Here is a 22,001-nt window from a genome sequence, read left to right as displayed (position 1 = left end):
GGGAGCGCTGCACTGTCAGAGTGGCAGTACTGAGGGAGAGCTGTACTGTCAGAGGTGCAGTAATGAGGGAGCGCTGCACTGTCGGAGGGGCAGTACTGAGGGAGTGCTGCACTGTCGGAGGTGCAGTACTGAGGGAGCGCTGCACTGTCGGAGGGGCAGTACTGAGGGAGCGCTGCACTGTTGGAGGTGCAGTACTGAGGGAGTGCTGCACTGTTGGAGGTGCAGTACTGAGGGAGTGCTGCACTGTCGTAGGGGCAGTACTGAGGGAGCGCTGCACTGTCGGAGGGTCAGTACTGAGGGAGCGCTGCACTGTCGTAGGGGCAGTACTGAAGGAGCGCTGCACTGTCGGAGGGTCAGTACTGAGGGAGCGCTGCACTGTCGGAGAGTCAGTACTGAGGGAGGGCTGCACTGTCGGAGGGGCAGTACTGAGGGAGCGCTGCACTGTCGGAGGGTCAGTACTGAGGGAGTGCTGCACTGTTGGAGGTGCAGTACTGAGGGAGCGCTGCACTGTTGGAGGTGTAGTACTGAGGGAGTGCTGCACTGTCGGAGTGGCAGTACTGAAGGAGCGCTGCACTGTTGGAGGTGCAGTACTGAGGGAGCGCTGCACTGTCGGAGGTCAGTACTGAGGGAGCGCTGCACTGTCGGAGGGTCAGTACAAAGGGAGCGCTGCACTGTCGGAGGTGCAGTACTGAGGGAGCACTGCACTGTCGGAGGTGCAGTACTGAGGGAGTGCTGCACTGTCGGAGGGGCAGTACTGAGGGAGTGCTGCACTGTAGGAGGGGCAGTACTGAGGGAGTGCTAAACTGTCGGAGGGGCAGTACTGAGGGAGTGCTGCACTGTCGGAGGGGCAGTACTGAGGGAGTGCTGCACTGTCGGAGGGCAGTACTGAGGGAGTGCTGCACTGTCGGAGGGCAGTACTGAGGGAGTGCAGCACTGTCGGAGGGGCAGTACTGATGGAGTGCTGCGCTGTCGGAGGGGCAGCACTGAGGTAGCGCTGCATTGTCGGAGTGGCAGTACTGAGGGAGCGCTGCACTGTCGGAGGGTCAGTACTGAGGGAGCGCTGCACTGTCGGAGGTGCAGTACTGAGGGAGCGCTGCACTGTCGGAGGGGCAGTACTGAGGGAGCGCTGCACTGTCGGAGGTGCAGTACTGAGGGAGTGCTGCACTGTTGGAGGTGCAGTACTGAGGGAGTGCTGCACTGTCGGAGGGGCAGTACTGAGGGAGCGCTGCACTGTCGGAGGGTCAGTACTGAGGGAGAGCTGCATTGTCCGAGAGTCAGTACTGAGGGAGCGCTGCACTGTCGGAGGGTCAGCACTGAGGGAGCGCTGCACTGTCGGAGGGGCAGTACTGAGGGAGTGCTGCACTCTCGGAGGGGCAGTACTGACGGAGTGCTGCATTGTCGGAGGGACAGTACTGAGGGAGCGCTGCACTGTCAGAGTGGCAGTACTGAGGGAGAGCTGCACTGTCAGAGGTGCAGTAATGAGGGAGCGCTGCACTGTCGGAGGGGCAGTACTGAGGGAGAGCTGCACTGTCGGAGGTGCAGTACTGAGGGAGCGCTGCACTGTCGGAGGGGCAGTACTGAGGGAGCGCTGCACTGTTGGAGGTGCAGTACTGAAGGACTGCTGCACTGTTGGAGATGCAGTACTGAGGGAGTGCTGCACTGTCGTAGGGGCAGTACTGAGGGAGCGCTGCACTGTCGGAGAGTCAGTACTGAGGGAGCGCTGCACTGTCGGAGGGTCAGTACTGAGGGAGCGCTGCACTGTTGGAGGGGCAGTACTGAGGGAGCGCTGCACTGTCGGAGGGGCAGTACTGAGGGAGCGCTGCACTGTCGGAGGGGCAGTACTGAGGGAGCGCTGCACTGTCGGACGGGCAGTACTGAGGGAGCGCTGCACTGTCGGAGGGGCAATACTGAGGGAGAGATTCACTGTCGGAGGGGCATTACTGAGGGAGTGCTGCACTGTCAGAGTGGCAGTACTGAGGGAGAGCTGTACTGTCAGAGGTGCAGTACTGACGGAGTGCTGCACTGTCGGAGGGACAGTACTGAGGGAGCGCTGCACTGTCAGAGTGGCAGTACTGAGGGAGAGCTGTACTGTCAGAGGTGCAGTAATGAGGGAGCGCTGCACTGTCGGAGGGGCAGTACTGAGGGAGAGCTGCACTGTTGGAGGTGCAGTACTGAGGGAGTGCTGCACTGTTGGAGGTGCAGTACTGAGGGAGTGCTGCACTGTCGTAGGGGCAGTACTGAGGGAGCGCTGCACTGTCGGAGAGTCAGTACTGAGGGAGCGCTGCACTGTCGGAGGGTCAGTACTGAGGGAGCGCTGCACTGTCGTAGGGGCAGTACTGAGGGAGCGCTGCACTGTCGGAGAGTCAGTACTGAAGGAGCGCTGCACTGTCGGAGGGTCAGTACTGAGGGAGCGCTGCACTGTCGGAGAGTCAGTACTGAACGAGCGCTGCACTGTCGGAGGGTCAGTACTGAGGGAGTGCTGCACTGTCAGAGGGGCAGTACTGAGGGAGTGCTGCACTGTCGGAGGGGCAGTACTGAGGGAGTGCTGCACTCTAGGAGGGGCAGTACTGACGGAGTGCTGCACTGTCCGAGGGACAGTACTGAGGGAGCGCTGCACTGTCAGAGTGGCAGTACTGAGGGAGAGCTGCACTGTCAGAGGTGCAGTACTGAGGGAGAGCTGCACTGTCGGAGGGGCAGTACTGAGGGACCGCTGCACTGTCGGAGGGGCAGTACTGAGGGAGTGCTGCACTGTCGGAGCAGCAGTACTGAGGGAGCGCTTCACTGTCGGAGGGGCAGCACTGAGGGAGTGCTGCACTGTCGGAGGGGCAGTACTGAGGGAGTGCTGCACTGTTGGAGGGGCAGTACTGACGGAGTGCTGCACTGTCGGAGGGACAGTACTGATCGAGCGCTGCACTGTCGGAGGGGCAGTACTGAGGGAGCGCTGCACTGTCGGAGGGGCAGTACTGAGGGAGCGCTGCATTGTCGGAGGGGCAGTACTGAGGGAGCGCTGCACTGTCGGAGGGGCAGTACTGAGGGAGAGCTGCACTGTCGGAGGGGCAGTACTGAGGGAGCGCTGCACTGTCGGAGGGGCAGTACTGAGGGAGCGCTGCACTGTCGGAGGTGCAGTACTGAGGGAGCGCTGCACTGTCGGAGGGGCAGTACTGAGGGAGCGCTGCACTGTCGGAGGGGCTGTACTGAGGGAGCGCTGCACTGTCGGAGGGGCAGCACTGAGGGAGCGTCGCACTGTTGGAGGTGCAATACTGAGGGAGTGCTGCACTGTCGGCGGGGCAGTACTGAGGGAGCGCTGCACTGTCGGAGGGTCAGTACTGAGAGAGCGCTGTACTGTTGGAGGTGCAGTACTGAGGGAGTGCTGCACTGTTGGAGGTGCAGTACTGAGGGAGTGCTGCACTGTCGGAGGGGCAGTACTGAGGGAGCGCTGCACTGTCGGAGGGTCAGTACTGAGGGAGTGCTGCACACTCGGAGGGGCAGTACTGAGGGAGCGCTGCACTGTCAGAGTGGCAGTACTGAGGGAGAGCTGCACTGTCAGAGGTGCAGTACTGAGGGAGTGCTGCACTGTCGGAGCGGCAGTACTGAGGGAGCGCTGCACTGTCGGAGGGGCAGCACTGAGGGAGCGCCGCACTGTCGGAGGGGCAGTACTGACGGAGTGCTGCACTGTCGGAGGGACAGTACTGAGGGAGCGCTGCACTGTCAGAGTGGCAGTACTGAGGGAGAGCTGCACTGTCAGAGGTGCAGTACTGAGGGAGAGCTGCACTGTCGGAGCCCAGTACTGAGGGATCGCTGCACTGTCGGAGGGGTAGTACTGAGGGAGTGCTGCACTGTCGGAGCGGCAGTACTGAGGGAGCGCTGCACTGTCGGAGGGGCAGTACTGAGGGAGTGCCGCACTGTCGGAGGGGCAGCACTGAGGGAGCGCAGCACTGTCGGAGGGGCAGTACTGAGGGAGTGCCGCACTGTCGGAGGGGCAGTACTGACGGAGTGCTGCACTGTCGGAGGGGCAGTACTGAGGGAGTGCTGCACTGTCGGAGGGCAGTACTGAGGGAGTGCTGCACTGTCGGAGGGCAGTACTGAGAAGTGCAGCACTGTCGGAGGGGCAGTACTGACGGAGTGCTGCACTGTCGGAGGGGCAGTACTGAGGTAGCGCTGCATTGTCGGAGGGGCAGTACTGAGGGAGCGCTGCACTGTCGGAGGGGCAGTACTGAGGGAGCGCTGCACTGTCGGAGGGGAAGTACTGAGGGAGCGCTGCACTGTCGGAGGGGCAGTACTGAGGGAGTGCCGCACTGTCGGAGGGGCAGTACTGCGGGAGCGCTGCACTGTCGGAGGGTCAGTACTGAGGGAGCGCTGCACTGTCGCAGGGTCAGTACTGAGGGAAAGCTGCACTGTCGGAGAGTCAGTAGTGAGGGAGCGCTGCACTGTCGGAGGGACAGTACTGAGGAAGTGCTGCACTGTCAGAGGGGCAGTCCTGAGGGAGCGCTGCACTCTCGGAGGGGCAGTACTGACGGAGTGCTGCACTGTCGGAGGGACAGTACTGAGGGAGCGCTGCACTGTCAGAGTGGCAGTACTGAGGGAGAGCTGCACTGTCGGAGGGACAGTACTGAGGGAGTGCTGCATTGTCAGAGTCGCAGTACTGAGGGAGAGCTGCACTGTCGGAGGGGCAGTACTGAGGGAGGGCTGGACTGTCGGAGGGGCAGTACTGAGGGAGCGCTGCACTGTCGGAGGGTCAGTACTGAGGGAGCGCTGCACTGTTGGAGGTGCAGTACTGAGGGAGCGCTGCACTGTTGGAGGTGCAGTACTGAGGGAGCACTGCACTGTCGGAGGGTCGGTACTGAGGGAATGCTGCACTGTCGGAGGGTCAGTACTGAGGGAGCGCTGCACTGTCGGAGGTGCAGTACTGAGGGAGTGCTGCACTGTCGGAGGGGCAGTACTGAGGGAGTGCTGCATTGTCGGAGGGGCAGTACTGAGGGAGTGCTGCACTGTCGGAGGGGCAGTACTGAGGGAGTGCTGCACTGTCGGAGGGCAGTACTGAGGGAGTGCTGCACTGTCGGAGGGCAGTACTGAGGGAGTGCAGCACTGTCGGAGGGGCAGTACTGACGGAGTGCTGCACTGTCGGAGGGGCAGCACTGAGGTAGCGCTGCATTGTCGGAGTGGCAGTACTGAGGGAGCGCTGCACTGTCGGAGGGTCAGTACTGAGGGAGCGCTGCACTGTCGGAGGGGCAGTACTGAGGGAGCGCTGCACTGTTGGAGGCGCAGTACTGAGGGAGTGCTGCACTGTCGGAGGGGCAGTACTGAGGGAGCGCTGCACTGTCGGAGGGTCAGTACTGAGGGAGAGCTGCACTGTCGGAGAGTCAGTACTGAGGGAGCGCTGCACTGTCGGAGGGTCAGTACTGAGGGAGCGCTGCACTGTCGGAGGGTCAGTACTGAGGGAGCGCTGCACTGTCGGAGGTTAGTACTGCGGAAGTGCTGCACTATCAGAGGGGCAGTACTGAGGGAGTGCTGCACTGTCGGAGGGGCAGTACTGAGGGAGTGCTGCACTCTCGGAGGGGCAGTACTGACGGAGTGCTGCATTGTCGGAGGGACAGTACTGAGGGAGCGCTGAACTGTCAGAGTGGCAGTACTGAGGGAGCGCTGCACTGTCAGAGGTGCAGTAATGAGGGAGCGCTGCACTGTCGGAGGGGCAGTACTGAGGGAGAGCTGCACTGTCGGAGGTGCAGTACTGAAGGAGCGCTGCACTGTCGGAGGGGCAGTACTGAGGGAGCGCTGCACTGTTGGAGGTGCAGTACTGAGGGAGTGCTGCACTGTTGGAGGTGCAGTACTGAGGGAGTGCTGCACTGTCGTAGGGGCAGTACTGAGGGAGCGCTGCACTGTCGGAGAGTCAGTACTGAGGGAGCGCTGCACTGTCGGAGGGTCAGTACTGAGGGAGCGCTGCACTGTCGTAGGGGCAGTACTGAGGGAGCGCTGCATTGTCGGAGAGTCAGTACTGAAGGAGCGCTGCACTGTCGGAGGGTCAGTACTGAGGGAGCGCTGCACTGTCGGAGGGTCAGTACTGAGGGAGCGCTGCACTGTCGGAGAGTCAGTACTGAAGGAGCGCTGCACTGTCGGAGGGTCAGTACTGAGGGAGAGCTGCATTGTCGGAGAGTCAGTACTGAAGGAGCGCTGCACTGTCGGAGGGTCAGTACTGAGGGAGCGCTGCACTGTCGGAGAGTCAGTACTGAAGGAGCGCTGCACTGTCGGAGGGTCAGTACTGAGGGAGTGCTGCACTGTCGGAGGGGCAGTACTGAGGGAGTGCTGCACTGTCGGAGGGGCAGTACTGAGGGAGTGCTGCACTCTTGGAGGGGCAGTACTGACGGAGTGCTGCACTGTCCGAGGGACAGTACTGAGGGAGCGCTGCACTGTCAGAGTGGCAGTACTGAGGGAGAGCTGCACTGTCAGAGGTGCAGTACTGAGGGAGAGCTGCACTGTCGGAGGGGCAGTACTGAGGGAGCGCTGCACTGTCGGAGCAGCAGTACTGAGAGAGCTCTGCACTGTCGGAGGGGCAGCACTGAGGGAGTGCTGCACTGTCGGAGCGGCAGTACTGAGGGAGCGCTGCACTGTCGGAGGGGCAGTACTGAGGGAGTGCTGCACTGTTGGAGGGGCAGTACTGAGGGAGCGCTGCACTGTCGGAGGGTCAGTACTGAGGGAGTGCTGCACTGTCCTGTGACAGTGGGAACTGGTGCACTCCACTCTCTCTCCTGTGACAGTGGGAACTGGTGCTCTCCACTTTCCCGTCCTGTGACAGTGGGAACTGGTGCTCTCCATTCTCTGTCCTGTGACAGTTGGAACTGGTGCTCTCCACTCTCCCGTCCTGTGACAGTGGGAACTGGTGCTCTCCATTCTCTGTCCTGTGACTGTGGGAACTGGTGCTCTCCACTCTCTGTCCTGTGACAGTTGGAACTGGTGCTCTCCACTCTCTGTCCTGTGACAGTTGGAACTGGTGCTCTCCACTCTCTGTCCTGTGACAGTGGGAACTGGTGCTCTCCACTCTCTGTCCTGTGACAGTGGGAACTGGTGCTCTCCACTCTCTGTCCTGTGACAGTGGGAACTGGTGCTCTCCACTCTCCCGTCCTGTGACAGTGGGAACTGGTGCTCTCCACTCTCCCGTCGTGTGACAGTGGGAACTGGTGCTCTCCAGTCTCTATCCTGTGACAGTTGGAACTGGTGCTCTCCACTCTCTGTCCTGTGACAGTGGGAACTGGTGCTCTCCACTCTCTGTCCTGTGACAGTGGGAACTGGTGCTCTCCACTCTCCCGTCCTGTGACAGTGGGAACTGGTGCTCTCCACTCTCCCGTCGTGTGACAGTGGGAACTGGTGCTCTCCACTCTCTGTCCTGTGACAGTGGGAACTGGTGCTCTCCACTCTCCCGTCCTGTGACAGTGGGAACTGGTGCTCTCCACTCTCTCTCCTGTGACAGTTTGAACTGGTGCTCTCCACTCTCTCTCCTGTGACAGTGGCAACTGGTGCTCTCCGCTCTCTGTCCTGTGACAGTTGGAACTGGTGCTCTCCACTCTCTGTCCTGCGACAGTTGGAACTGGTGCTCTCCACTCTCCCGTCCTGTGACAGTTGGAACTGGTGCTCTCCACTCTCCCGTCCTGTGACTGTGGGAACTGGTGCTCTCCACTCTCTGTCCTGTGATAGTGGGAACTGGTGCTCTCCACTCACTGTCCTGTGACAGTGGGAACTGGTGCTCTCCAATCTCTGTCCTGTGACAGTGGGAACTGGTGCTCTCCACTCTCTGTCCTGTGACAGTGGGAACTGGTGCTCTCCACTCTCTGTCCTGTGATAGTTGGAACTGGTGCTCTCCACTCTCTGTCCTGTGACAGTGGGAACTGGTGCTCTCCACTCTCCAGTCCTGTGACAGTGGGAACTGGTGCTCTCCAGTCTCTGTCCTGTGACAGTTGGAACTGGTGCTCTGCACTCTGTGTCCTGTGACAGTGGGAACTGGTGCTCTCCACTCTCTGTCCTGTGACAGTGGGAACTGGTGCTCTCCACTCTCTGTCCTGCGACAGTTGGAACTGGTGCTCTCCACTCTCCCGTCCTGCGACAGTTGGAACTGGTGCTCTCCACTCTCTGTCCTGTGACAGTGGGAACTGGTGCTCTCCACTCTCTGTCCTGTGACAGTGGGAACTGGTGCTCTCCACTCTCTCTCCTGTGACAGTGGGAACTGGTGCTCTCCACTCTCTGTCCTGTGACAGTGGGAACTGCTGCTCTCCACTCTCTGTCCTGCGATAGTTGGAACTGGTGCTCTCCACTCTCTGTCCTGTGACAGTGGGAACTGGTGCTCTCCACTCTCTGTCCTGTGACAGTGGGAACTGGTGCTCTCCACTCTCTGTCCTGTGACAGTGGGAACTGGTGCTCTCCACTCTCTCTCCTGTGACAGTGGGAACTGGTGCTCTCCACTCTCTGTCCTGTGACAGTGGGAACTGCTGCTCTCCACTCTCTGTCCTGCGATAGTTGGAACTGGTGCTCTCCACTCTCTGTCCTGCGATAGTTGGAACTGGTGCTCTCCACTCTCTGTCCTGTGACAGTGGGAACTGGTGCTCTCCACTCTCTGTCCTGTGACAGTGGGAACTGGTGCTCTCCATTCTCTGTTCTGTGACAGTGGGAACTGGTGCTCTCCACTCTCTGTACTGTGACAGTGGGAACTGGTGCACTCCACTCTCTATGCTGTGACAGTGGGAACTGGTGCTCTCCACTCCCTCTCGTGTGACAGTGGAAACTGGTGCTCTCCACTCTCTGTCCTGTGACAGTGGAAACTGGTGCTCTCCACACTCTGCCCTGTGACAGTGGGAACTGGTGCTCTCCACTCTCCCGTCCTGTGTCAGTTGGAACTGGTGCTCTCCACTCTCTCTCCTGTGACAGTGGGAACTGGTGCTCTCCACTCTCCTGTCCTGCGACAGTGGGAACTGGTGCTCTCCACTCTCTGTCCTGTGACAGTGGGAACTGGTGTTCTCCACTCTCTGTCCTGTGACAGTGGGAACTGGTGCTCTCCACTCTCTGTCCTGTGACAGTGGGAACTGGTGCTCTCCACTCTCTGTCCTGTGACAGTTGGAACTGGTGCTCTCCACTCTCTCTCCTGTGACAGTGGGAACTGGTGCTCTCCACTCTCTGTCCTGTGACAGTGGGAACTGGTGCTCTCCACTCTCTGTCCTGTGACAGTTGGAACTGGTGCTCTCCACTCTCTGTCCTCTGACAGTGGGAACTGGTGCTCTCCACTCTATGTCCTGTGACAGTGTGAACTGGTGCTCTCCACTCTCTGTCCTGTGACAGTTGGAACTCGTGCTCTCCACTCTCTGTCCTGTGACAGTGGGAACTGGTGCTCTCCACTCTCTGTCCTGTGATAGTGGGAACTAGTGCTCTCCACTCTCTGTCCTGTGACAGTGGGAACTGGTGCTCTCCACTCTCTGTCCTGTGACAGTGGGAACTGGTGCTCTCTACTCTCTGTCCTGAGACAGTGGGAACTGGTGCTCTTCACTCTCTGTCCTGTGACAGTGGGAACTGGTGCTCTCCACTCTCTATCCTGTGACAGTGGGAACTGGTGCTCTCCACTCTCTCTCCTGTGACATTTGGAACTGGTGCTCTCCACTCTCTGTCCTGTGACAGTGGGAACTGGTGCTCTCCACTCACTGTCCTGTGACAGTGGGAACTGGTGCTCTCCACTCTCTCTCCTGCGACAGTTGGAACTGGTGCTCTCCACTCTCCCGTCCTGTGACAGTGGGAACTGGTGCTCTCCGCTCTCTGTCCTGTGACAGTTGGAACTGGTGCTCTCCGCTCTCTGTCCTGTGACAGTTGGAACTGGTGCTCTCCACTCTCCCGTCCTGTGACAGTGGGAACTAGTGCTCTCCACTCTCCCGTCCTGTGACAGTGGGAACTGGTGCTCTCTGCTCTCTGTCCTGTGACAGTGGGAACTGGTGCTCTCTGCTCTCTGTCCTGTGACAGTTGGAACTGGTGCTCCCCGCTCTCTGTCCTGTGACAGTGGGAACTGGTGCTCTCCACTCTCCCGTCCTGCGATAGTTGGAACTGGTGCTCTCCACTCTCTGTCCTGCGATAGTTGGAACTGGTGCTCTCCACTCTCTGTCCTGTGACAGTGGGAACTGGTGCTCTCCACTCTCTGTCCTGTGACAGTGGGAACTGGTGCTCTCCACTCTCCCGTCCTGTGACAGTGGGAACTGATGCTCTCCACTCTCGATGCTGTGACAGTGGGAACTGGTGCTCTCCACTCCCTCTCGTGTGACAGTGGAAACTGGTGCTCTCCACTCTCTGTCCTGTGACAGTTGGAACTGGTGCTCTCCACTCTCTGTCCTGTGACAGTTGGAACTGGTGCTCTCCACTCTCTGTCCTGTGACAGTGGGAACTGGTGCTCTCCACTCTCTGTCCTGTGACAGTGGGAACTGGTGCTCTCCACTCTCTGTCCTGTGACAGTGGGAACTGGTGCTCTCCACTCTCTGTCCTGTGACAGTGGGAACTGGTGCTCTCCACTCTCTGTCCTATGACAGTTGGAACTGGTGCTCTCCACTCTCTCTCCTGTGACAGTGGGAACTGGTGCTCTCCACTCTCTCTCCTGTGACAGTGGGAACTGGTGCTCTCCACTCTCTGTCCTGTGACAGTGGGAACTGGTGCTCTCCACTCTCTGTCCTGTGACAGTGGGAACTGGTGCTCTCCACTCTCCCGTCCTGTGACAGTGGGAACTGGTGCTCTCCACTCTCCCGTCCTGTGACAGTGGGAACTGGTGCTCTCCACTCTCTGTCCTGTGACAGTGGGAACTGGTGCTCTCCACTCTCTGTCCTGTGACAGTGGGAACTGGTGCTCTCCGCTCTCTGTCCTGTGACAGTGGGAACTGGTGCTCTCCACTCTCTGTCCTGTGACAGTTGGAACTGGTGCTCTCCACTCTCTCTCCTGTGACAGTTGGAACTGGTGCTCTCCACTCTCTGTCCTGTGACAGTTGGAACTGGTGCTCTCCACTCTCTGTCCTGTGACAGTGGGAACTGGTGCTCTCCACTCTCTGTCCTGTGACAGTGGGAACTGGTGCTCTCCACTCTCTCTCCTGTGACAGTTGGAACTGGTATTCTCCACTCTCTGTCCTGTGACAGTGGGAACTGGTGCTCTCCACTCTCTATCCTGTGACAGTGGGAACTGGTGCTCTCCACTCTCTCTCCTGTGACATTTGGAACTGGTGCTCTCCACTCTCTGTCCTGTGACAGTGGGAACTGGTGCTCTCCACTCACTGTCCTGTGACAGTGGGAACTGGTGCTCTCCACTCTCTCTCCTGCGACAGTTGGAACTGGTGCTCTCCGCTCTCTGTCCTGTGACAGTTGGAACTGGTGCTCTCCGCTCTCTGTCCTGTGACAGTTGGAACTGGTGCTCTCCAGTCTCCCGTCCTGTGACAGTGGGAACTAGTGCTCTCCACTCTCTGTCCTGTGACAGTGGGAACTAGTGCTCTCCGCTCTCTGTCCTGTGACAGTTGGAACTGGTGCTCTCCGCTCTCTGTCCTGTGACAGTGGGAACTGGTGCTCTCCACTCTCCCGTCCTGTGACAGTTGGAACTGGTGCTCTCCACTCTCTGTCCTATGACAGTGGGAACTGGTGCTCTCCACTCTCTGTCCTGTGACAGTGGGAACTGGTGCTCTCCGCTCTCTGTCCTGTGACAGTTGGAACTGGTGCTCTCCGCTCTCTGTCCTGTGACAGTGGGAACTGGTGCTCTCCACTCTCCCGTCCTGTGACAGTTGGAACTGGTGCTCTCCACTCTCTGTCCTGTGACAGTGGGAACTGGTGCTCTCCACTCTCCCATCCTGTGATAGTGGGAACTGGTGCTCTCCACTCTCTCTCCTGTGACAGTTGGAAGTGGTGCTCTCCACTCTCTGTCCTGTGACAGTTGGAACTGGTGCTCTCCACTCTCTGTCCTGTGATAGTGGGAACTGGTGCTCTCCACTCTCTGTCCTGTGACAGTGGGAACTGGTGCTCTCCACTCTCTGTCCTGTGACAGTGGGAACTGGTGCTCTCCACTCTCTGTCCTGTGACAGTGGGAACTGGTGCTCTCCACTCTCTGTCCTGTGACAGTTGGAACTGGTGCTCTCCACTCTCTGTCCTGTGACAGTGGGAACTGGTGCTCTCCACTCTCTGTCCTGTGACAGTGGGAACTGGTGCTCTCCACTCTCTGTCCTGTGACAGTGGGAACTGGTGCTCTCCACTCTCTGTCCTGTGACATTTCGAACTGGTGCTCTCCACTCTCTGTCCTGTGACAGTTGGAACTGGTGCTCTCCACTCTCCCGTCCTGTGACAGTGGGAACTGGTGCTCTCCACTCTCTGTCCTGTGACAGTGGGAACTAGTGCTCTCCACTCTCTGTCCTGTGACAGTTGGAACTGGTGCTCTCCACTCTCTGTCCTGTGACAGTGGGAACTGGTGCTCTCCACTCTCTGTCCTGTGACAGTGGGAACTGGTGCTCTCCACTCTCTCTCCTGTGACAGTGGGAACTGGTGCTCTCCACTCGCTGTCCTGTGACAGTGGGAACTGGTGCTCTCCACTCTCTGTCCTGTCACAGTGGGAACTGGTGCTCTCCACTCTCCCGTCCTGTGACAGTGGGAACTGGTGCTCTCCACTCTCTGTCCTGCGACAGTTGGAACTGCTGCTCTCCACTCTCCCGTCCTGCGAGAGTTGGAACTGGTGCTCTCCACTCTCTCTCCTGTGACAGTGGGAACTGGTGCTCTCCACTCTCTGTCCTGTGACAGTTGGAACTGGTGCTCTCCACTCTCTGTCCTGTGACAGTGGGAACTGGTGCTCTCCACTCTCTGTCCTGTGACCGTGGGAACTGGTGCTCTCCACTCTCCCGTCCTGTGACAGTGGGAACTGGTGCTCTCCACTCTCCCGTCCTGTGACAGTTGGAATTGGTGCTCTCCAGTCTCTGTCCTGTGACAGTGGGAACTGGTGCTCTCCACTCTCTGTCCTGTGACAGTTGGAACTGGTGCTCTCCAGTCTCTGTCCTGTGACAGTGGGAACTGGTGCTCTCCACTCTCTGTCCTGTGACAGTAGGAACTGGTGCTCTCCACTCTCTGTCCTGTGACAGTTGGAACTGGTGCTCTCCATTTTCTGTTCTGTGACAGTGGGAACTAGTGCTCTCCACTCTCTGTACTGTGACAGTGGGAACTGGTGCACTCCACTCTCTATGCTGTGACAGTGGGAACTGGTGCTCTCCACTCCCTCTCGTGTGACAGTGGAAACTGGTGCTCTCCACTCTCTGTCCTGTGACAGTTGGAACTGGTGCTCTCCACTCTCTGTCCTGTGACAGTGGGAACTGGTGCTCTCCACTCTCTCTCCTGTGACAGTGGGAACTGGTGCTCTCCACTCTCTCTCCTGTGACAGTGGGAACTGGTGCTCTCCACTCTCTGTCCTGTGACAGTTGGAACTGGTGCTCTCCACTCTCCCGTCCTGTGACAGTTGGAACTGGTGCTCTCCACTCTCTGTCCTGTGACAGTGGGAACTGGTGCTCTCCACTCTCTGTCCTGTGACAGTGGGAACTGGTGCTCTCCACTCTCTGTCCTGTGACAGTGGGAACTGGTGCTCTCCACTCTCTGTCCTGTGACAGTTGGAACTGGTGCTCTCCACTCTCCCGTCCTGTGACAGTGGGAACTGGTGCTCTCCACTCTCTGTCCTGTGATAGTGGGAACTGGTGCTCTCCACTCTCTGTCCTGTGACAGTCGGAACTGGTGCTCTCCACTCTCTGTCCTGTGACAGTGGGAACTGGTGCTCTCCACTCTCTCTCCTGTGACAGTGGGAACTAGTGCTCTCCACTCTCTGTCCTGTGACAGTTGGAACTGGTGCTCTCCACTCTCTGTCCTGTGACAGTGGGAACTGGTGCTCTCCACTCTCCAGTCCTGTGACAGTGGGAACTGGTGGTCTCCAGTCTCTGTCCTGTGACAGTGGGAACTGGTGCTCTCCACTCTCTGTCCTGTGACAGTGGGAACTGGTGCTCTCCACTCTCTGTCCTGTGACAGTTGGAACTGGTGCTCTCTACTCTCTGTCCTGAGACAGTGGGAACTGGTGCTCTTCACTCTCTGTCCTGTGACAGTGGGAACTGGTGCTCTCCACTCTCTATCCTGTGACAGTGGGAACTGGTGCTCTCCACTCTCTGTCCTGTGACAGTGGGAACTGGTGCTCTCTACTCTCTGTCCTGAGACAGTGGGAATTGGTGCTCTTCACTCTCTGTCCTGTGACAGTGGGAACTGGTGCTCTCCACTCTCTATCCTGTGACAGTGGGAACTGGTGCTCTCCACTCTCTCTCCTGTGACATTTGGAACTGGTGCTCTCCACTCTCTGTCCTGTGACAGTGGGAACTGGTGCTCTCCACTCACTGTCCTGTGACAGTGGGAACTGGTGCTCTCCACTCTCTCTCCTGCGACAGTTGGAACTGGTGCTCTCCACTCTCCCGTCCTGTGACAGTGGGAACTGGTGCTCTCCGCTCTCTGTCCTGTGACAGTTGGAACTGGTGCTCTCCGCTCTCTGTCCTGTGACAGTTGGAACTGGTGCTCTCCACTCTCCCGTCCTGTGACAGTGGGAACTAGTGCTCTCCACTCTCTGTCCTGTGACAGTGGGAACTGGTGCTCTCTGCTCTCTGTCCTGTGACAGTTGGAACTGGTGCTCCCCGCTCTCTGTCCTGTGACAGTGGGAACTGGTGCTCTCCACTCTCCCGTCCTGCGATAGTTGGAACTGGTGCTCTCCACTCTCTGTCCTGCGATAGTTGGAACTGGTGCTCTCCACTCTCTGTCCTGTGACAGTGGGAACTGGTGCTCTCCACTCTCTGTCCTGTGACAGTGGGAACTGGTGCTCTCCACTCTCCCGTCCTGTGACAGTGGGAACTGATGCTCTCCACTCTCTATGCTGTGACAGTGGGAACTGGTGCTCTCCACTCCCTCTCGTGTGACAGTGGAAACTGGTGCTCTCCACTCTCTGTCCTGTGACAGTTGGAACTGGTGCTCTCCACTCTCTGTCCTGTGACAGTTGGAACTGGTGCTCTCCACTCTCTGTCCTGTGACAGTGGGAACTGGTGCTCTCCACTCTCCCGTCCTGTGACAGTTGGAACTGGTGCTCTCCACTCTCTCTCCTGTGACAGTGGGAACTGGTGCTCTCCACTCTCTCTCCTGTGACAGTGGGAACTGGTGCTCTCCACTCTCTGTCCTGTGACAGTGGGAACTGGTGCTCTCCACTCTCTGTCCTGTGACAGTGGGAACTGGTGCTCTCCACTCTCCCGTCCTGTGACAGTGGGAACTGGTGCTCTCCACTCTCCCGTCCTGTGACAGTGGGAACTGGTGCTCTCCACTCTCTGTCCTGTGACAGTGGGAACTGGTGCTCTCCACTCTCTGTCCTGTGACAGTGGGAACTGGTGCTCTCCGCTCTCTGTCCTGTGACAGTGGGAACTGGTGCTCTCCACTCTCTGTCCTGTGACAGTTGGAACTGGTGCTCTCCACTCTCTCTCCTGTGACAGTTGGAACTGGTATTCTCCACTCTCTGTCCTGTGACAGTGGGAACTGGTGCTCTCCACTCTCTGTCCTGTGACAGTGGGAACTGGTGCTCTCCACTCTCTCTCCTGTGACAGTTGGAACTGGTATTCTCCACTCTCTGTCCTGTGACAGTGGGAACTGGTGCTCTCCACTCTCTATCCTGTGACAGTGGGAACTGGTGCTCTCCACTCTCTCTCCTGTGACATTTGGAACTGGTGCTCTCCACTCTCTGTCCTGTGACAGTGGGAACTGGTGCTCTCCACTCACTGTCCTGTGACAGTGGGAACTGGTGCTCTCCACTCTCTCTCCTGCGACAGTTGGAACTGGTGCTCTCCGCTCTCTGTCCTGTGACAGTTGGAACTGGTGCTCTCCGCTCTCTGTCCTGTGACAGTGGGAACTGGTGCTCTCCACTCTCCCGTCGTGTGACAGTGGGAACTGGTGCTCTCCACTCTCTGTCCTGTGACAGTTTGAACTGGTGCTCTCCACTCTCTCTCCTGTGACAGTGGGAACTGGTGCTCTCCACTCTCTCTCCTGTGACAGTGGCAACTGGTGCTCTCCGCTCTCTGTCCTGTGACAGTTGGAACTGGTGCTCTCCACTCTCTGTCCTGCGACAGTTGGAACTGGTGCTCTCCACTCTCCCGTCCTGTGACAGTTGGAAATGGTGCTCTCCACTCTCCCGTCCTGTGACTGTGGGAACTGGTGCTCTCCACTCTCTGTCCTGTGATAGTGGGAACTGGTGCTCTCCACTCTCTGTCCTGTGACAGTTGGAACTGGTGCTCTCCACTCTCTGTCCTGTGACAGTGGGAACTGGTGCTCTCCACTCTCTGTCCTGTGACAGTGGGAACTGGTGCTCCCCACTCTCTCTCCTGCGACAGTTGGAACTGGTGCTCTCCACTCTCTGTCCTGTGACAGTTGGAACTGGTGCTCTCCACTCTCTGTCCTGTGATAGTGGGAACTGGTGCTCTCCACTCTCTGTCCTGTGACAGTGGGAACTGGTGCTCTCCACTCTCTGTCCTGTGACAGTGGGAACTGGTGCTCTCCACTCTCTGTCCTGTGACAGTGGGAACTGGTGCTCTCCACTCTCTGTCCTGTGACAGTTGGAACTGGTGCTCTCCACTCTCTGTCCTGTGACAGTGGGAACTGGTGCTCTCCACTCTCTGTCCTGTGACAGTGGGAACTGGTGCTCTCCACTCTCTGTCCTGTGACAGTGGGAACTGGTGCTCTCCACTCTCTGTCCTGTGACATTTCGAACTGGTGCTCTCCACTCTCTGTCCTGTGACAGTTGGAACTGGTGCTCTCCACTCTCCCGTCCTGTGACAGTGGGAACTGGTGCTCTCCACTCTCTGTCCTGTGACAGTGGGAACTGGTGCTCTCCACTCTCTGTCCTGTGACAGTTGGAACTGGTGCTCTCCACTCTCTGTCCTGTGACAGTGGGAACTGGTGCTCTCCACTCTCTGTCCTGTGACAGTGGGAACTGGTGCTCTCCACTCTCTCTCCTGTGACAGTGGGAACTGGTGCTCTCCACTCGCTGTCCTGTGACAGTGGGAACTGGTGCTCTCCACTCTCTGTCCTGTCACAGTGGGAACTGGTGTTCTCCACTCTCCCGTCCTGTGACAGTGGGAACTGGTGCTCTCCACTCTCTGTCCTGCGACAGTTGGAACTGCTGCTCTCCACTCTCCCGTCCTGCGAGAGTTGGAACTGGTGCTCTCCACTCTCTCTCCTGTGACAGTGGGAACTGGTGCTCTCCACTCTCTGTCCTGTGACAGTTGGAACTGGTGCTCTCCACTCTCTGTCCTGTGACAGTGGGAACTGGTGCTCTCCACTCTCTGTCCTGTGACCGTGGGAACTGGTGCTCTCCACTCTCCCGTCCTGTGACAGTGGGAACTGGTGCTCTCCACTCTCCCGTCCTGTGACAGTTGGAATTGGTGCTCTCCAGTCTCTGTCCTGTGACAGTGGGAACTGGTGCTCTCCACTCTCTGTCCTGTGACAGTTGGAACTGGTGCTCTCCATTTTCTGTTCTGTGACAGTGGGAACTAGTGCTCTCCACTCTCTGTACTGTGACAGTGGGAACTGGTGCACTCCACTCTCTATGCTGTGACAGTGGGAACTGGTGCTCTCCACTCCCTCTCGTGTGACAGTGGAAACTGGTGCTCTCCACTCTCTGTCCTGTGACAGTTGGAACTGGTGCTCTCCACTCTCTGTCCTGTGACAGTGGGAACTGGTGCTCTCCACTCTCTCTCCTGTGACAGTGGGAACTGGTGCTCTCCACTCTCTCTCCTGTGACAGTGGGAACTGGTGCTCTCCACTCTCTGTCCTGTGACAGTTGGAACTGGTGCTCTCCACTCTCCCGTCCTGTGACAGTTGGAACTGGTGCTCTCCACTCTCTGTCCTGTGACAGTGGGAACTGGTGCTCTCCACTCTCTGTCCTGTGACAGTGGGAACTGGTGCTCTCCACTCTCTGTCCTGTGACAGTTGGAACTGGTGCTCTCTACTCTCTGTCCTGAGACAGTGGGAACTGGTGCTCTTCACTCTCTGTCCTGTGACAGTGGGAACTGGTGCTCTCCACTCTCTATCCTGTGACAGTGGGAACTGGTGCTCTCCACTCTCTGTCCTGTGACAGTTGGAACTGGTGCTCTCTACTCTCTGTCCTGAGACAGTGGGAACTGGTGCTCTTCACTCTCTGTCCTGTGACAGTGGGAACTGGTGGTCTCCACTCTCTATCCTGTGACAGTGGGAACTGGTGCTCTCCACTCTCTCTCCTGTGACGTTTGGAACTGGTGCTCTCCACTCTCTGTCCTGTGACAGTGGGAACTGGTGCTCTCCACTCACTGTCCTGTGACAGTGGGAACTGGTGCTCTCCACTCTCTCTCCTGCGACAGTTGGAACTGGTGCTCTCCACTCTCCCGTCCTGTGACAGTGGGAACTGGTGCTCTCCGCTCTCTGTCCTGTGACAGTTGGAACTGGTGCTCTCCGCTCTCTGTCCTGTGACAGTTGGAACTGGTGCTCTCCACTCTCCCGTCCTGTGACAGTGGGAACTAGTGCTCTCCACTCTCTGTCCTGTGACAGTGGGAACTGGTGCTCTCCGCTCTCTGTCCTGTGACAGTTGGAACTGGTGCTCTCCGCTCTCTGTCCTGTGACAGTGGGAACTGGTGCTCTCCACTCTCCCGTCCTGTGACAGTGGGAACTGGTGCTCTCCACTCTCCCGTCCTGTGACAGTGGGAACTGGTGCTCTCCACTCTCCCGTCCTGTGACAGTTTGAACTGGTGCTCTCCAATCTCTCTCCTGTGACAGTGGGAACTGGTGCTCTCCACTCTCTCTCCTGTGACAGTGGCAACTGGTGCTCTCCGCTCTCTGTCCTGTGACAGTTGGAACTGGTGCTCTCCACTCTCTGTCCTGCGACAGTTGGAACTGGTGCTCTCCACTCTCCCGTCCTGTGACAGTTGGAACTGGTGCTCTCCACTCTCCCGTCCTGTGACTGTGGGAACTGGTGCTCTCCACTCTCTGTCCTGTGATAGTGGGAACTGGTGCTCTCCACTCTCTGTCCTGTGACAGTTGGAACTGGTGCTCTCCACTCTCTGTCCTGTGACAGTGGGAACTGGTGCTCTCCACTCTCTGTCCTGTGACAGTGGGAACTGGTGCTCCCCACTCTCTCTCCTGCAACAGTTGGAACTGGTGCTCTCCACTCTCTGTCCTGTGACAGTTGGAACTGGTGCTCTCCACTCTCTGTCCTGTGACAGTGGGAACTGGTGCTCTCCACTCTCTGTCCTGTGACAGTGGGAACTGGTGCTCTCCACTCTCTGTCCTGTGACAGTGGGAACTGGTGCTCTCCACTCTCTGTCCTGTGACAGTGGGAACTGGTGCTCTCCACTCTCTGTCCTGTGACAGTTGGAACTGGTGCTCTCCACTCGCTGTCCTGTGACAGTGGGAACTGGTGCTCTCCACTCTCTGTCCTGTCACAGTGGGAACTGGTGCTCTCCACTCTCCCGTCCTGTGACAGTGGGAACTGGTGCTCTCCACTCTCTGTCCTGCGACAGTTGGAACTGCTGCTCTCCACTCTCCCGTCCTGCGAGAGTTGGAACTGGTGCTCTCCACTCTCTCTCCTGTGACAGTGGGAACTGGTGCTCTCCACTCTCTGTCCTGTGACAGTTGGAACTGGTGCTCTCCACTCTCTGTCCTGTGACAGTGGGAACTGGTGCTCTCCACTCTCTGTCCTGTGACCGTGGGAACTGGTGCTCTCCACTCTCCCGTCCTGTGACAGTGGGAACTGGTGCTCTCCACTCTCCCGTCCTGTGACAGTTGGAATTGGTGCTCTCCAGTCTCTGTCCTGTGACAGTGGGAACTGGTGCTCTCCACTCTCTGTCCTGTGACAGTTGGAACTGGTGCTCTCCATTTTCTGTTCTGTGACAGTGGGAACTAGTGCTCTCCACTCTCTGTACTGTGACAGTGGGAACTGGTGCACTCCACTCTCTATGCTGTGACAGTGGGAACTGGTGCTCTCCACTCCCTCTCGTGTGACAGTGGAAACTGGTGCTCTCCACTCTCTGTCCTGTGACAGTTGGAACTGGTGCTCTCCACTCTCTGTCCTGTGACAGTGGGAACTGGTGCTCTCCACTCTCTGTCCTGTGACAGTGGGAACTGGTGCTCTCCACTCTCTGTCCTGTGACAGTGGGAACTGGTGCTCTCCACTCTCTGTCCTGTGACAGTTGGAACTGGTGCTCTCCACTCTCCCGTCCTGTGACAGTGGGAACTGGTGCTCTCCACTCTCTGTCCTGTGATAGTGGGAACTGGTGCTCTCCACTCTCTGTCCTGTGACAGTCGGAACTGGTGCTCTCCACTCTCTGTCCTGTGACAGTGGGAACTGGTGCTCTCCACTCTCTCTCCTGTGACAGTGGGAACTAGTGCTCTCCACTCTCTGTCCTGTGACAGTTGGAACTGGTGCTCTCCACTCTCTGTCCTGTGACAGTGGGAACTGGTGCTCTCCACTCTCCAGTCCTGTGACAGTGGGAACTGGTGGTCTCCAGTCTCTGTCCTGTGACAGTGGGAACTGGTGCTCTCCACTCTCTGTCCTGTGACAGTGGGAACTGGTGCTCTCCACTCTCTGTCCTGTGACAGTTGGAACTGGTGCTCTCTACTCTCTGTCCTGAGACAGTGGGAACTGGTGCTCTTCACTCTCTGTCCTGTGACAGTGGGAACTGGTGCTCTCCACTCTCTATCCTGTGACAGTGGGAACTGGTGCTCTCCACTCTCTGTCCTGTGACAGTTGGAACTGGTGCTCTCTACTCTCTGTCCTGAGACAGTGGGAACTGGTGCTCTTCACTCTCTGTCCTGTGACAGTGGGAACTGGTGCTCTCCACTCTCTATCCTGTGACAGTGGGAACTGGTGCTCTCCACTCTCTCTCCTGTGACATTTGGAACTGGTGCTCTCCACTCTCTGTCCTGTGACAGTGGGAACTGGTGCTCTCCACTCACTGTCCTGTGACAGTGGGAACTGGTGCTCTCCACTCTCTCTCCTGCGACAGTTGGAACTGGTGCTCTCCACTCTCCCGTCCTGTGACAGTGGGAACTGGTGCTCTCCGCTCTCTGTCCTGTGACAGTTGGAACTGGTGCTCTCCGCTCTCTGTCCTGTGACAGTTGGAACTGGTGCTCTCCGCTCTCCCGTCCTGTGACAGTGGGAACTAGTGCTCTCCACTCTCTGTCCTGTGACAGTGGGAACTGGTGCTCTCCGCTCTCTGTCCTGTGACAGTTGGAACTGGTGCTCTCCGCTCTCTGTCCTGTGACAGTGGGAACTGGTGCTCTCCACTCTCCCGTCCTGTGACAGTGGGAACTGGTGCTCTCCACTCTCCCGTCCTGTGACAGTGGGAACTGGTGCTCTCCACTCTCCCGTCCTGTGACAGTTTGAACTGGTGCTCTCCAATCTCTCTCCTGTGACAGTGGGAACTGGTGCTCTCCACTCTCTCTCCTGTGACAGTGGCAACTGGTGCTCTCCGCTCTCTGTCCTGTGACAGTTGGAACTGGTGCTCTCCACTCTCTGTCCTGCGACAGTTGGAACTGGTGCTCTCCACTCTCCCGTCCTGTGACAGTTGGAACTGGTGCTCTCCACTCTCCCGTCCTGTGACTGTGGGAACTGGTGCTCTCCACTCTCTGTCCTGTGATAGTGGGAACTGGTGCTCTCCACTCTCTGTCCTGTGACAGTTGGAACTGGTGCTCTCCACTCTCTGTCCTGTGACAGTGGGAACTGGTGCTCTCCACTCTCTGTCCTGTGACAGTGGGAACTGGTGCTCCCCACTCTCTCTCCTGCAACAGTTGGAACTGGTGCTCTCCACTCTCTGTCCTGTGACAGTTGGAACTGGTGCTCTCCACTCTCTGTCCTGTGACAGTGGGAACTGGTGCTCTCCACTCTCTGTCCTGTGACAGTGGGAACTGGTGCTCTCCACTCTCTGTCCTGTGACAGTGGGAACTGGT

This window comes from Pristiophorus japonicus, unplaced genomic scaffold (assembly GCF_044704955.1).
Source record: "Pristiophorus japonicus isolate sPriJap1 unplaced genomic scaffold, sPriJap1.hap1 HAP1_SCAFFOLD_683, whole genome shotgun sequence".
Classification (NCBI taxonomy): Eukaryota; Metazoa; Chordata; class Chondrichthyes; family Pristiophoridae; genus Pristiophorus; species Pristiophorus japonicus.
This window is presented reverse-complemented; position numbering follows the sequence as displayed.